Genomic DNA, 13756 nt, shown 5'->3' with positions numbered 1-13756 from the left:
GTGAGCGGAGTGGTTGCGTGACGTGGACGTGGAAAGATGCAGAATACTTAAACTCCAGTAAACTGCACCGATGTCTGCACGTAGTTGGAAAAGATCTTTTATCTCCGTCTTTTTTAACACTTGCAAGAGCCGCAAATATCAATTTGTTGAAACACAAACTGCTGACAGAAGTAACCTAGAGGGAGCTTAAGCACTAATCTGAAATATCTGAACTATTCGTTCTAAAAGTTTTTTTACGGCGAGTTGTTTTCCAGGGTAGTCTAGAGGTTATGGCAGTCAACTGCTGATCCGAATGTGGCGGGATCAAATCCCGGCCACGGCGGCTGCATTTTTGATAGAGGCGAAAGTGTTTTACGTTCATGTACTCAGTATTCGATGCGCGTTTTCCATCGAGCCGACGGCCACATTTCATACCTAGGCGAAACACAGGATACCCGTTCACTTACAAACGTTTGAGAACACCAGGTGGTCGAAAATTCCTGAGCCCTCTACTAGAGCGTCCTCCATAGTCATGTCGTCGTTCTGGACCGTGAAATTGCAACAGTTATTTATAATAAATAGTACGAGCTTTTGTAGCTCGATTCACGAAAAACATAAGTTACACGGACGCATATGCACTTGCTTGAGATAGCTGAGCGACCAGATTCACCAGCACCTTTTTTTCTTGTCAGTCGATTGTTTTGATCCCATTTCACAATGTGTGACCAGCTTTCCCGATGAAGCGTACGTCTGCGTTGATGCTTTGCGTTACAACAAAATTAAGAGATTGTACGGGACTGCAACAACTAGTCTAGCATAGGACATATCCAATCTTGACGCATAGCATTCGCGCGCGCTCCGTGTCTCTTCCGCACTCACATGTGCTTATCTGGTATTTAGGTGTGGCCTATGTTCGTAAATTGCGTGGTCAGTACCCACTCACGGCGTGCCACTGACGGCCGGAAGATGCGCCTAGGTATCAGAATATGCCGCCTCAACGCCAGGCATGTTATGGATGAAAATTTCAAAGCAATTTCTCTGAAAAGAAGTGCTTTCAATCGTTCGTCACTATAACCTCTTGCGAAACGAGCTTCTCGCGTTCTTTAACGGAAAAATTTGCTTTGTTTGCATAGTTATTTAAAACAAAACACTGGTCTCAGGCGTGTTGATCAACGGTAACGGTTTGTTGAACAAACGGTGGTTTTCAGTACAAATAATCAGGGTATATATGCGTCGGTTATTCTCACAACACCAGGTTGCTTTTCGCTTCTTTTTACTTTACTTGACATCTGTCCTCGTGAAAACGAAGGTGTCGCTGGTTTCCGATGTCTCACTGCTCGTGGTGGGAAGACTGAGAGCGGTGTTGACCCTGTCAACAAGACGGTGGGCCTTAGGCATTTTGTTTCGTTGAGCAAGATGACATAGAAAAGGAGCAGAGTGGCATCCAACCAAAAGAGCCTAAACCAATTGCGGTTGTTGTTTTAGAGAGGCTCACTATATTTTGTGCTGCAAGTGTGTTGCTTTGCGAAGTATTACAAAAGTTAATGTTTCCATGCTCTGTTTTACACTATAGCGAAAACAGACAGTTTTTAACATGCTTTTTTACTGCTTATTTGTTGTGAGCGCTCGTCATATCTCTGTAAATCTCTTATTCAGCAGCTTTTGCAAACTTTTAATACGAGTATGTTTTTTTCATCATATCATTTGCGTTCCAGGTATCACTCTTCAGGGGGGCTCACACTGAAGAAGAGTGACTACAATGAAATCACCGGTGTGATGGTTTATTTCATCGCCATTTTTCTATTTATCCACTGGGATTACGTAGGAACATGGTGTAAATATTTGCAGCTTTTTTGCATGAAATCACACAATGCACATGATAAACACAAATATTGGTTGGCTATGCTCATACAAGAACGCAAAGCATGATTACCTCAACTGGTTTATCGGAAACTACAGACTATTTTTTATGCTTTCTATATTACTCTGTGGAAAAAGCTCTACTGTTTTGAGGAGTTTTATTAAAGTATTGCTAAAACTGAACTATTATTACTTGTCGTCACTCGGTGCAACGGTAAGTATTATTGCATTTGCTTAGAGTAAATACTTCACTATTTCCAACACTAGTCACGAAAAAGAAGAGCATGGTTCAAATACGTACCCCACAATTGTGGTAGAGTCGCTTGATGCTTCGAGTGGTGTCACCTGACCCGCGTAGGAGTGTTGCCGGCCAAAACCACCTTACTGCTCTCATAGGCGTTGATGTGATTCTTTGAATACGAGTCATTTTACTGTTCGTAAGAGGGTCGTGACACTCTGCTAAAGCCTACCGTCTCTGACCCACAAAAAGCCGCTGTGAGTGTTTATAGTCGTATTCGGGGCAAGACAGAACACTTCGAAAAGAGTCACACGCTTTTTATTCTACCGTACTTAGCCCTTTTAGAATGTTGCGTTCTGTCCTTAAGAGGCAGTACTTTTGCTGCTTCTTGATTTTGTTCAAACGGCCATAATCGACGCCAAGGAACGATAATTGATCATCTTCCATCAAATGGAATAAGGGAACGCTCCTCGTACGAACTTTCTTCCCATGGGTGGCAATAGATCAACTCATAACTAAGTAGTCAGCTTGGGTGTCTACCAAAGCAATGGCTGCGTGGCTGTCAAGAACCATGTTGAGGTGAGAAGTTTGTCGTTATTCGTGGTGGTTAACTCATGGTGTCAGATAACGATTGCTCTTCCCAGCTTCTATGCGTCATTTGGCCGCTGCATTATATACGTGTTATCCACAAGGCTTCCAACACAATTAGACAGTGATGACTCACTGTCGCTGCAAGACAGGACAACGAATGCGCATGGTCACTGCCGTCGGACTTAACGTCCGACGCATGCTCACTACTACACTTCATTGTTACAAATACGTGACAATGCTGTATATAGCAGCGCTTGAACAGGCCTTTTGATGGAGCATGTTAGTGATCTCGCTCTGTGCAGTCGTCCCAAGCAACAAACACAGTGTTTTAGGTAGTGCGATGATGTATGCACACCATGGGCCGCCAAATTGATGTTGAGCTCGCCTGGCGCAACTCGCTGCTGGTGAGCAATGGAGGGCTGCTCACCACTCTGAGTGATTCAAAAAAGCTCGCGACTGTGGACCGTTTCTGGTATGACTCTATTGTGCCAGTATTTTTCATCAGCCATATCGTAAGCACGTTCTGATTATTCATAAGTTTAATTTTTTTGCATTCAGGCTAGCGCATTACCATTACGCGGGCTTTTTCTCCCATTTCTATCGTCCACGTGTACTGTGAAGATAGAACGGGAGTGACGTTCACCGCTGTTACTCGGCAGAGGATCTCGACTCTGGCTTCGCGCTCGAGTATCGCGAGACGTTTCGCCACTCCCTCGGCGGGAACGAGGGAGATACCCTCTCGGCAGAGAAAAATGAGCGTGCCTTTTCTTTCCCGTCCGTCAACCGCTTTGTTCTTGGAGTTCCCTCAGACTCGCTAACGGTGACTTGCGCCCGCGCCAAACGCTTAACTTGCGCTGCCCCTCCCGAACGCTATGCCGAAGAGCGTTGCGGTATCTTGGTGCATGGTCTCACTATGCCAAGCCGTACCTACCGAAGAAAACGCTAGCGGAGCGTACCTTCGCATGAGAGCTCGGGCGCTGTGGTCACTGATCGTTAGAGCACGCAGCACAGTCGCGTGGAACCGTTCCCCCTCGGCGACGTGTCACCGTGATCCTTTTTGCCCACGGAGACGTGCTCACGACGCCTGTGTGTTCTACTTTCGCTCGTAGAGTAGATAAGACTCTTTTGCTTTCCTGCCATATTTTGCAAAGAGCACTGTACTGCGTTGTTGTGTTGCCGCAGGCAGTAAATTGTAGCGACTTGTTTGGGAGGACTACTGCGTACTTGCGCTGCGCTCGACGCCTTGGCTGTCGAAACGCGCGTGTGCAGCGAAGTTAGTCACGCGAGGCGACAGGTAACGAGGCCTTGCGGCTCGCAAAGACTGAATCCACGTTACTGACCGTACTCCTGCGGGATGCATGAACACTACAATGGCGCCCATTGGAAAGTACAGTGAATACTTGGCTCTTCGAAAACCTGAAGGTGTCTGCTGCTGCATCCAACTTCTAAGTGCAAAACGTCTCTTAGCGAACTTTATCCATCCATCCATCCATCCGTCTACCTATCCATCCATCCATCCATCCATCCATCCATCCGTCTACCTATCCATCCATCCGTCTACCTATCCATCCATCCGTCTACCTATCCATCCATCCATCCGTCTACCCATCCATCCATCCATCCGTCTACCCATCCATCCATCCATCCGTCTACCCATCCATCCATCCATCCGTCTACCCATCCATCCATCCATCCGTCTACCCATCCATCCATCCATCCGTCTACCCATCCATCCGTCCATCCGTCTACCCATCCATCCGTCCATCCGTCTACCCATCCATCCGTCCATCCGTCTACCCATCCATCCATCCATCCGTCTACCCATCCATCCATCCATCCGTCTACCCATCCATCCATCCATCCGTCTACCCATCCATCCATCCGTCTACCCATCCATCCATCCGTCTACCCATCCATCCATCCGTCTACCCATCCATCCATCCATCCATCCATCCGTCTACCCATCCATCCATCCATCCATCCATCCATCCATCCATCCATCCATCCATCCGTCTACCCATCCATCCGTCCATCCATCCATCCATCCATCCATCCATCCATCCATCCGTCTACCCATCCATCCATCCATCCATCCATCCATCCATCCATCCATCCATCCATCCATCCATCCATCCATCCATCCATCCATCCATCCATCCATCCATCCATCCATCCATCCATCCATCCATCCATCCATCCATCCATCCATCCATCCATCCATCCATCCATCTATCTATCTATCTATCTATCTATCTATCTATCTATCTATCTATCTATCTATGTACTTGTGCTTTTGTGGCCATTTCGTGAACTTAATAAATACTAAAACTGGTATGGCGACACATTTCTGCACAACTAACAGAAATGACAAGTGTTAATTTGAAAATTATAACATGCATGGCATGTACAGCATCACTTGCGTGCCACGCTCAAGGAGCGCTTGCGGCCAATTGACTAGCATGGTATTCTTAGCCGTGTGTGGTGGGCGATGACGAAGTGTTACTTCATAGAACGGTTCTGCTTTCTGGTCCAAGCAGTTTTATTGAGTTTTCGGATTTTTTTCCAGGAAGACGCTGCTCCCTGCCCCAGGGCGACGGACTGGAGTATTCTATCGGCCCACCCAGTCAGAGGTCTGCCATGGCGAGCAGCTTGTTAAGTCAGCGCGCCTTGGCCAGAACTAGTGATGGCCACTGCCCAATGGCTCTGGACGTGAATCTTTCTGCGGCGCTGACCAACCAGAGATCAACTTACTCAAGCTTGTCGCGTAAACAAAGCACCAGTTCGAGCGCCAGCGTGGAGACAAAACTGTACTCGGTTCCAGGCGACGACTTGTCGGATGACAGCTTCAAGACTGTGAGAAGCAGGATGGCCAGACGAAGAAACGTCAAACCATTTTCACCATCGGGTACGTTAACTGGTAAGTCAAAAGAAGAACACTGGCCGCACACTATATTGTTCGTGCCTGAAGACCCCTCTACCAGCCTTCAAGCAGTAAACAGGCAAGCTCTCTCCATGTATTTTGAGTGGGTTGCGCAAAACGAACTTAAAGATATTCGTTTGAACCCACGCAAGAATATTCTTGCTGTTTACACGATGACTGCCAGTGCCTTAGACAGGCTACGCTGATTAATGGAATTCCCAGCGATCAAACTCCGACCAATAAATCCAATGGATGGTACCGTCATGGCGAGAGTAATCAATGACATTTATTTTGCTATCGCGAACTCAGATCTTTCATTTTTATGGAGCCAGTGAACGAGGAAGTTGTACTCACGAATGTACTTCACCTCGGAAACACCAACTTTGTAAAGATAATGTTCAAAGGACATTCTATTCCGTCCCATGTCAAGGTGGGACATTTCTCACATCCTGTTCGGCCATTTGTTCCTAAACCTTTTTGGTCCCAGAAATGCATGAAAGTCGGATATGTTACGAGTGTATGCACGAACACCACAGTAGGCCCCCTATGAGCTAAACCACACACTGCAGACGCATGTTAGGCAACAAGTCTAAAGTGCGGAAACTGTGATGGCTCACAGGATGCTGCCTCCAAGAAATGCCCGCAGATGAAGAAAAGAACTACCATTACCAAACAATTGGTCATAGACATTTCATCGCATAGAGAGGCTGCTGAAAGGGTACGGCGCCGACGCAGACGTCTTAGAAGGCGTGCAATGCAGGGTGTCGCACGTAACGATCTTATTCGAACACCAGTAAAACAGTAAGCACGTAGCGAAAAGAGGTGGACAAGCCCATAGATGCGGATGACACACAGATGACCCTTCCTCGTACGCAGCCTGCGAAGGAGTTCCACTCAAGCCTCCCCCTTCTGCAGCTTCCTCCTGGCCTACTTCTGTTGAGGACGTGCCAAGGGTAGATGGACAGATTATCCCGATGCTACGACCCTTGGTCGTTGTCATTGCAGACCTACTGAGAAGTCAGGGATCTCCAACTGCTCGGAGTGGCCTACAGGTATTGGACGCGTTGAGCGAGTCGTCGCCGCCCTCGCGTAGAGCCATAGCAGGAGATCAACAATCGTTCCACAAAGGAGTCAGAAAAGCATCAGTTATACAGTGGAATGCAAAAGGACTCAGGTCACGGATTTCTGATTTTCGTCAGTACGGGTTCTTGAACCTTTTATCAATCACCGTGATTTGTGAACGAAACTTAACAAACACAATCAGACTATCAGGATACGTATCAAATTCGTCCCAAACCTGCAACGCAGGCAGCAAGATCGTTGTGTACAGTCCTCACGAGCTTACTTACATTATTCATCCTTTGCCACCACAAGACGAAAACCAGTGTGTTTGCCCGACTATGAAGCAAAAAACCCTTGCCTTCACATGAGTTTGTGTTTACCTATCCTCTTCAGCTCATATTGACTGAAAAAGACTGGTTGACATACTGGCGAGCGTACCGGGTCCATGTATATTTACAGGATACTTCCATGTCCCCCACCCTGTTTGGGGAAGCTCAAAAGTCTTTGCCACAGGTGGGAAGCTGGCTTCATGTGTGTCTGTCCATAAACATCTCTACTTAATGATGGGAGCTTACATTTCAACGAGGGTCTACGTACAGCAGCTGCTTGCACTTGACATTTCTGTCCCGTCGCTTCGCCACAAGCATGAAGTATTTTTAGACATCGAGACACATAGTAGCAACAACATTCACAGTTATCTCAAAATCAAAGGCTTCGCCAGTGGTCCACCACCAAAAACTATCTGGAGAATCGATTTGTCTGCATTCACAGCCAACTAAAGTGTATTGCGAGTGCTATCCACTGGTGCATAATTTACTTTTTATAAATGAGTGCTTTTGGGAACACCAACAGGCATCCTCTATCTCGTGTGTCAGCTGATAAACAGTAGGTCAGCAAGGGCAAAAATATGTAAATCTTTTAACTTGTCATCTGTGACCACTTTGACAAGAATGTTGATTTGTTGAAATGTTTGACTCAGGCTTTCATTATTCGCCAACTGTTACTCAAATAAAGTGCCTGTCACTGCAACCCTTTTACCTATTTTGAAACGTAAACCAAGTTTCCGTTTCAGCATGATCCGAGAAATGGTGCTTTCCTAGGATGCACTTGCTTACCACAAATGAAAATTCATTAAGGTAGTCGTAGAAAGAACGGACGCAATGGTAATAACACAGACTCTAAACACAATAACGTGAACAATGTTATATGTAGGGATGCAGGGACACCTAGCACAAAAGTATGGGGTCATTTCTTTTTATTCAACGCGACGTGCTCCTCGCCTATGCGTTGTCAAATATCATATTTCAGCTCAAGCTAATCGTACTAACACTGCACTGTTCGGGAGCATGTGTGGCGAGAAAGACAATGGGCAGAACAGTACCAAGTACTGTGCAAAGGGTGTCCAGTGTAAATATCGTTATCTGACTAAGCAAGCCCAGAGACATAGTTGCACAATTTAAATGGATAGATTTATTAAACAGATTGCTATCACTTTTTTTCATGTATTGTTCAACTGTGTGAGAGACAGTGTTTCTTGCTTACATGTGTACTGCTGCATACGGTTCATGTTGTGCACGGTTAATGTTGTGAAGACCAAACCTAAAAAATTCGCAACAAGATTATGCCCGCCCTTTTACGACATAATTAGAAAACGGTGCACGTTCACATCCTAGAAAAGCTTTATCAGTCAGGCGTGCTGGCTGGGTTTGCGCCTTTAATATGAAGTGAAGTTGCAGTGCTTAAATAAGTTTTGTACTGCTTCAGTTGTAGACCATGGCACAACAGTTTTCTGGGGGTTATTAATAATCATAATTATGCAGATACACGTATGTTAGCCATATGTAAAGCGACATAGTAAAAAACTAAATAAAGATACACACGAAGCTTCTGCTCCTTACATCAAGCTCTTATTTGCAAGAACTGATGTACACCATCTAGCCACTGATATACACATCATATTCACTTCATGTGTGACGGCTCATCTTCAGCTGCTCGGCCCTCTGCTGCTTCCCTGCCTAATTGGCAGTGTTCAGTCCTTTCACATCGAATGAATACGTGTAACAACGCAAAAAGTAATTACTTTCTTTGTGAGGGTAGCTGCGTGCACACTGCAACCAACTTCAATCGAGAGTCTGCGCTGAGCAATTACCAGTATGTTCATATTGCTGTCACTGTGCAGCTTACTCTGGCAAAAACATTCTGTGAAAATATCTTCGAACTTTTTCATGAAGCTGTACAGCTGACTTGAGAGATGAAGGAGGCCTCCTCGGTCACAAAAGTTGGTCAGCCGAACAAGTTGAAAACAGCCTCGGCGTGCATTATGGGTGATGTATGCGCACTTTTTTCCATCGATAACATGCACAGACGCGGTTGCAAGTGGAGTTCGCAAACTGCGTTGGTGTCTTCCAGAAGCTTGTCCGCTTTTTGCTGGGTCTTCTCGCATTCTTTCGCTCTGTTTTCATTCTTCAGGACGCCAAACAATGACAGGTCCTGCTTACTCTTCACGTACACGTTGCCTGTTAGGTACGCAAGCGCCTAACAGTGGTTTTGCCGTTGTTGCGGCATAGTTACAGTATGCACTGTAATGCATACTGTCATCTTTCGCGGTGCGTAACGCTCAAAGCTGACGGCTAAAACTCGGCGCAACAATGTCCACAGCCACGCAACGTGGCTTAAACTCTGTTGCTCGGCAGGACTTGACCGGCTCACAACCGGCTCAGCAAGCGCCGCACTCCTGAGAGCAAAGAACCACAAACGTGTGACATTTCTGCAGCCACCCTTCTACATACCCTTCGTCGGGGAGTAAACCCACTACCCCCTTCTAGTACACTGTAGTGCGGTGTGACAATGCGACAACCGGAAGTGGTGACGTTGCATGACGTTTCGTGATGTATCATCCGATCGCACCCCCGCATGGGCGGTCCAGTGAGCATCAAACTGGCCGGATATTTTCGTCGCCGCATCGCACCACTGCATGGCAGAGGCCAATCATAGCTCGAGCATACGAGTGGCGTCACGATGCTAGTGGCGCCATCTCCCTGTCGCCACTCCCATCCCCCTGGTCCAGGGCTAGTTCAGGCAAGTCGATGGAGCGGTGTGAGCGTGGATTTCCTGACATCGTCGACTGCGGTGGCGTGACAAACATCGAGTACATTTTCCTGGTGACGTAATAATATTTCGAATTGAACAAAGTGATGTTTGAAGTGTGCCATTTCTGCAAGACGACGCCTGTTTTGAAACAGTTAGCGAGATCAGAGATCGTGGGCAGCGATGCACGGTCATTTCGCAGGTAAACACGGCTACCAGCGTCTCTGCGCTGGCTCTCTTCGCTTCCACTTTTGCTCTTCACGTCGATGGCTATTCACGTCATATGGTGGTTTTGGGACGTTAAACCTCAGATATCAATCAATCAATCGATGGCATCGATAATGTAACAGCATATGCTAAAGTTTTCGACACGAGAGATCGACACGGGTCCAAAAGTTGATATTTTAAATTTCATTGAGTATTTTATATTTCGTGCACCTCTCACCAGGTAGCGCGAAAGTCAACTTCGTTTAAAATTAACGGCATAACTTACGAGAATAAAATATCAAACTTCATCAACACGGAGGCACCAGTTTCGTCACCAGTCATTTTCGAAAATTGCAGATGCTATAAAAAGAGAAATATTTTTGTTTCAAGGAAGATATTTGTAGGCCCGTGTGCTCAGATTTGGGTGCACGTTAAAGAACCCCAGGTGGTTGAATTTTCCGGAGCCCTCCACTACGGCGTCTCTCATAATCATATAGTGGTTTTGGGACGTTAAACCTCACATATCAATCAATCAATTCAAGGAAGATATTTTTTACCTGAAATGCATGTGTAATGAAGAATGAATTTATACGCTTTCAAGTTTGTAGACCTTAGGAAAATAGCTTTTTGAAAATGTTTAAATTTGCGACAGTTTAAAATAAGTTACGTATTCTTCATTTTTTTTCTCCGAAAGTAATGCAAGCAGCGTTTTCAAACTTGACAAGTTTTAAGAATATAGTGTGTTTATTAAGTACGTGAATTATTGTTGCCGTAGGGCAAATGTAAATATTTATATATTGCCTCAAAGCTTTTATAATGGCAAAAATTTACTCCACTGAAACTTGAATAATAAACAAAACATCATCTTCAATTTCTCTTAAAATCTCGCAAACAGACAACCGAAGGCCAACATACAGTAATATAAAAAAACATGTTGCTATATTTTGTTTTTAGTGACAATATTCGTGGTACAAATCAGAGCTTTTCGAGAATGCGCTGATAAGTTGAGAAATCTAGAAATCGGAACGGAAAAGCGGCAATGAGCTTCAAACGCGAGGAAACGTGACCGTATTTGGTGAAGAAAGGCTGTTTTAGCAGATAGGAAAAACTATTTTGAACACGGTTTTTCAGAGTATCCGAATTCACTCTTATACGTAGAGCACTGAGACTTCTCAGATGTGGTGCCTCTCCCTTACTGATGCACAGATGGAGCTGTTGTGACGGCCATGTGTTTTTAACACGTTGGGTACGAAAATGGAATGTTGAATGAGTTCATAAACGATTCATAACAAATTTTTATCATTTGGCGCACGAAGACTGCCGCATTACACTGAAGAACACGCTTTAGGGCAAGTTGTCGTCCGTCGTCTGCTCTACAGAAGAATTGCTTTGCGCCGCATCTCGGAGGCAATGCTTTAGATCGTATGGTTAAAAATAGGGACAGAAATTACACCTCCCGTATATTTATTGACAAAGACATTGTGAAATTCATTTTAACGTACTATAGTTTTGCATTCGCACTGTGGATACTTGCGCACAAGTATAAACAGTGCGAATCCAAAACTGAAGTATACTACGTTAAAATGAATTTCCTCCCGTAACTTTGTCGACAAAGACATTGTGAAATTCATTTTACCGTACTACAGTTCAGTTTTGCATTCGCACTACGGATACTTGCTCACAACATGGGAGAGGCCTTTGTCCTGCAGTGGACGTAGTCAGGCTGCTGCTGCTGCTGCTGCTGCTGCTGATGATGATGATGTATTCAAGGCACTGCGGCTCAATGCTCGCTAAACCTTTCTAAAACTAAGGAGGTGACACCCAGCGAGTATAACCTAGCAACCCTTTCTTATCAGAGAGTGCTCTATGTACATGCCATTGTCTGCTAATGGGGAATGAGAGACAGGAGCATTTCGCTTTTAGTTAATGCGCACGCCGCGAACTTTTTATTGTTCAACAAAGCACAGGAGAAATTTCTCACTGGCACCACCTTGCAAGGTCAAAATGTTACACTGGTTACACACTACGACTACGACTACGACATGGAGGGACGAACGGGTGCCGCTCTAACGAGCTTCGCCCCTAAAACGCTAGTGCATGGTGGGAACTCAGCCCCTCCCGGCAAAGAAGCGCTTTTTGTGCACTTCGTGGTGTCAGTGGTCGCAAGACAAAGCGGTGAGATAATAATTCATTGTAGGGTACACGAGCGGTTTGCTTACGCTGGCCTAGTTAGAGCACGCGCCAGTGTACTAGACATTGCCGTTTTAGTCGAAGTTCCCTGTTGCAGTTAGGGACGTGAAGAACACCAACCTTTTTCAAGTTTCTTCATATTCATTCATCTGGTGAAAAGCAGACAAGACGTTTCCATTTTTGTTTAGGAGCAATCGACGGCAGTCCTCGCTTGCGTTTGACATTAGAGCATGAGCCTTTTGTGCGACATAGATGGGCAGCTTGACTCAGCTATGCAGCCATCGTGTTCTTCAACAGAGGTCGCGGGCTTTTACGCATGCGTACAGCATACGATGAACGTACAAAATCGGTTGATGTGAACTCTACACAAAATAATATCACAACAATAAAATTTTGTGTTCAGTTTTGATATCATTGTTGGCTCGCTTTTTTGTCTGGAGAGCTTCATCATCTTTGATAGATTTCGTCTGTTAAAAGAGTGAAACATTCAATCTCCTTTTCTATTGTTTTCCTGCTCACTTTCTCTACAATTTTTATATGCAATATCTTCTCGACTCCTATTCTTAAAGTACATGTAGATGTAAGCGATAAGCGATGATCTGATCAAGAATTCGCAGTTTGTCGTGTAGACTCATTTACGCTCACGAAATAGTAAACGCAGTGAAATCAGTTCTTTGTGCACCAAATTCACTTGAGGTGAGAAAGAGCGGGTGCGCGAATGCATTATCAGTCACGGCAGGAAACGTTCACAACTGATATTTGTCGTACATAAACAGATCGAAAGTATGCGCCCTAATCCATTCAGGTGACTCACGGTTCTGGCATGAAGAAAAGTGCCTAAACAAGAGCGAGAAGAGCCACGAAAAGAAAGCGTGCTCGAGTTGGCATTTTGGAAGACAGTTTTAAGGCGAATACACCAAGACGTGCAAGCACAGACTCAATAGGGTAGTCAACACACCACAAACGCCACTGACCTTTATATCACGCCGCGGCAAAAAGCAAGGTAAAATGTCACGCATTTGCTGCAAAGGGGAAGCAACGAACGCGATGGCAACATATTAGAAGGTCATGCAAAGATAGGCAAGCAGATCAAAACGTTCACCACGTTTCTCACGCACAAATGACGAACGAAACGTACTCAAACGTACAGATGAACGCGAATGGGCGTTTCAGTTGTTACTTCGCTGGGCCTTTTGAAAAGCGCACCCATTTCACAAACGAAGAACCTGCAGCGAGTGCAGTAAGCTTTGTGCGCCCTGTAACTACAACAAAGTCGTTCCGGTAAAAGCCCAAGACGTACGATTCTCCCAACCCCGAGATAAGCGCGCGAACGAGTGCTAGACCACCTCGCCTCCCTCCCGCCGCCATGTAATGCAGAAAGTTAAGTCACCGTAATTTGGATTCAACAAATGTGAGGCAAAGTTATATAGCAAAATATCACATTGCACCAACGTCTATATTTTTATGTTGCATGACACAGAGTTGTTATTGCTGCTGCACCAATTAAATGGTCACGCTGTCCTAACGCGATGTTTTGAATGAGGCGCCAACATTCCATTTATCATATTGCCCTAACGTGATAGTCTTATGGAAACAACAATAAAATAACCACAGTGCATATA

General features: G+C 45.3%; 1 protein-coding gene across 1 annotated transcript in view; it reads right to left on the bottom strand.

Annotated features, from left to right (window-relative positions):
- Positions 1 to 13756, bottom strand: part of LOC119179185 (uncharacterized) — a 106655-nt gene that overhangs the window by 41686 nt on the left and 51213 nt on the right. The gene's annotated exons all lie outside the window — the stretch shown is intronic.

Source organism: Rhipicephalus microplus, chromosome 7, assembly GCF_043290135.1.
Source record: "Rhipicephalus microplus isolate Deutch F79 chromosome 7, USDA_Rmic, whole genome shotgun sequence".
NCBI classification, from domain to species: Eukaryota; Metazoa; Arthropoda; class Arachnida; order Ixodida; family Ixodidae; genus Rhipicephalus; species Rhipicephalus microplus.
This window is presented reverse-complemented; position numbering and strand designations above follow the sequence as displayed.